The sequence below is a fragment of the Phascolarctos cinereus genome, unplaced genomic scaffold (genome assembly GCF_003287225.1).
Source record: "Phascolarctos cinereus isolate Bilbo 61053 unplaced genomic scaffold, phaCin_HiC Scaffold_1;HRSCAF=81, whole genome shotgun sequence".
Taxonomy (NCBI): domain Eukaryota; kingdom Metazoa; phylum Chordata; class Mammalia; order Diprotodontia; family Phascolarctidae; genus Phascolarctos; species Phascolarctos cinereus.
Window position 1 is genome coordinate 98,064,544 of NW_027555514.1, and position 3,138 is coordinate 98,067,681.

General features: G+C 36.0%; 1 pseudogene; it reads left to right on the forward strand.

The window, feature by feature from the left end:
- Window positions 1-306: 306 nt before the first annotated feature.
- On the forward strand, window positions 307-1,545 carry LOC110216221 (uncharacterized; annotated as a pseudogene).
- Window positions 1,546-3,138: the final 1,593 nt, after the last annotated feature.

Sequence of the window (3,138 nt, forward strand, 5' to 3'; positions counted from 1 at the left end):
CTAACACATAGTAGGTGCTTGATAAATGTTTACTCATTGATTGGTGTTTAAAAAATATATGGATTCTTGTTTTCAAGAAGCTTGGAGTCAGTGAAACTACTATGCATTTTCCCAAATGTAAATCAACCAGCTCTCATTGTGGGCCCAGTTCATTGTGTGTTTATAATATTTATCATATATAATCATTGTTGTTTTTAGTATCTATCATGTATTCTACATGTATACACATGTGTGTGTATATACATGTACATACATATATGCATGTATACACAAGGGTGTGTGTGTGTGTGTAAACAAACTAGATCCATGGGCCATCCATTTAACCGGACGGCCAACATTCTTCAACCACTTGGTTTTTCTTGCGTGAATAGTTCTCCCTCAGGTGGCCTTGTAGTGTTTCGGGGGAACACAATTCAGTCTTCAAAAAGGAACATCTGGAAGATCTCACTATCTGGGTATGTTCTTTGAGAATGACAAAAATCTTTGGCAAGCATTCAGCTTTCTGTTTTGTGTCTTGCTTGACATTAATAATCAATTTCTCTGTTTTATGCCACAATTAATATTAGTAATCAGAAGGCCATTGAACAAAATTATGTATTATTGAGTTTATCACGAAATCTTTCTAATCATAATATATGCATGGAACATACCTTGTTGAGGGAAAGCATTTGAGAATGCATTTTGTTCTACCAAATCAAATGCCTTTAAATAGTAAAAAAAAAAAGTACAGTAGGACTTTATATTCTCTACAACTTGCAGTTACTTGTACAATTGTAAAGATGTAATCTTCTATAGAATGTATTTTGTTTTTAAAAAAATATGTTAAGCTCTTCATGCCCTTCCTTCTCAGCCCTGCCAACTTGGTATTCACTGCTGTGTGAAAACTGGTCAGGTGGCATATATTTCCACATATATTCCAGGTGGCATATATTCCATGGGCCATATGCCAGCGAGCTGGTAGCTATTGTAGATATCACTGATCAGAACAGGGTTTGCTTGGTGGCCCATGCAGTGGTGTGAGGAGGCAGTCTGTGCCATTGAAATGTATGCAACTGAATCACTTCATTCTCAAGTTCCCACACAAGTGCTCCTCAGAAGTATGTCCAGGTTGTTTGTGAGAAAGAAAAGATCAGTACAAAATGGAAATCTACAAGATGGGTGGAGAAGATTGAAGCCACAGAAAGGAAAGTCAAGATGACAGATTTTGACTGTTATAAAGTCATGAAGGCCAAGAAAATGAGAAACAGAATTATCAAACACAAAGTGAAGAAACTTCAGGAGGCATTTACCCAGAAGGGGTCTCCTAAGAAGGGAGCTGCTCAGAGGGCACTTGCCTCAAAGGTCTCTGCCAAGAAGATCCCCTCTAAAAAAGCTGAGGGCTGGAAGGCAGCCCCAGGCCAGAAGTTGCCAGCTAAGAAGAGACCAGCTCAAAAGGGACCTGCTCAGAAAGCACCAGGCCAGAAAGCAATTGCTCCAAAGGCCAAAAAAATAAGAGACTTCCAGAAATCAAATAAAGATTTTTTTATACAAAAAATTTTTTACTGATATTGTTTGTTTTTTAAAAGGACTATAACTTTCCAATACTCTTTCCACCTTTGCCCCTACAAAATACTCTCATAACAAAAAACAAAACTACAGTTAATGAAAACAAATGAACAAAATGACCATGTTTGACAATATATGCAGAATTCTGTATGTATAAGACACCATTTTTCTACTAAGAGCAAGGAATTATTTTTCAACATTAGCCCCTTTGAATCAAGATTGCTCATTAGTTAATCTGAATTTTAATGTCTTTTAGTATTGTTTTCCTTTACATTATTGTGGTCATTATGTATATTACTGTCTTGTTCCTCTTTTCTTTGTATTAGTTGATATTTCTTAAAATACATTTTTCTTATTGCACAATAACATTACATTATAGTCACATGCCATGATTTGCTTAGGTATTCCCAATCAATAGGTACCCACTTGTTTCTAGTTTTTTTGCTTTGACAAAGTACCATCTTCTATAAAAAGCCTTTCCTAATCTCCCCTTAATATTGATACCTTCTCCTATCTGATCGTGTCCAATTTATCCTGTTCATATCTTGTTTGTATACAGTTGTTTGCATGTTGCCTCCTCTACTGGAGCTTCTTGAGACCCACAATCGTCTTTTGCCTTTCCATGTAATTGTACTACTTTGTATGCTGCCTGTCACATAGCAAACATTTAATAAACATCTCTTGACTAACTGCTGCTATGAATATAGTTTAATATATGGGACTTTGCTCTCTGCTTTTGTCATAATTGGAGTGTAGACCAAATGGTACATTCACTGGGTCAAAGGATATGAACAATTTAGAAATTTTTTATAGAACCTCTTTCACAAAAGTCTGCCTATTCCCTTCTCACATTTTCATTAAGGATGCTTTTGTTAGGTGTGCAATTATTCTCATGAAGGTTTTTGCGGAAATGACGTAGGAATCATAACGGTTAATAGTTACCAATAATTTCTTGGTGGCCATTTTTATGGGTAATAACATCTGTGATTTTTTTCCTTTCAATTATTTGATAGCTTCCTGTTGTTCAGCTAGATGAAGAATCAGTTCCTTAAGTCCCTCACAATATGTTACCTCCTGCATGGAACTCCTTCCTCAATGTATACTTATTCTAGTCCAGTTTCTTTTCTTTGCCTCCCATAAATTTCGTATTATTGATTTCATCTCTGCCTATTTATTCTTTATTCTTTTCATTTATTCATTTTTCTAATGTCAGCCTAAAAGATACCCAATTCTGATACAACTTGTCAAGAGACTTACTGGGATTTAGGTGACAAAGAAACTGAGGACAGGTTTGGACCTCATATTAGATGTCAAAAAGACAGAAGGGATTTTTCCTCAGAGGACTGTTTGCTAGTAGAAGTACATCTGCTCTATCCTGTTCAATCTTTTTACCAGGGAAAGGGGCTGCTTTATCTGTTTTACTACCCTTTTGTATGGTTTCTGGCAGTTAATGTGTCAGGCTCAATATCTTTTATATGTGAAGGATGAACCACACCAGTCTTGTTAACTGAGATGGTGGCTGATGTTGTTGGAAGTTTAATCTTCTTGCCAGGCAAATTCCTCTTTGCTCCAAGATCATGAGTATGAAAACTT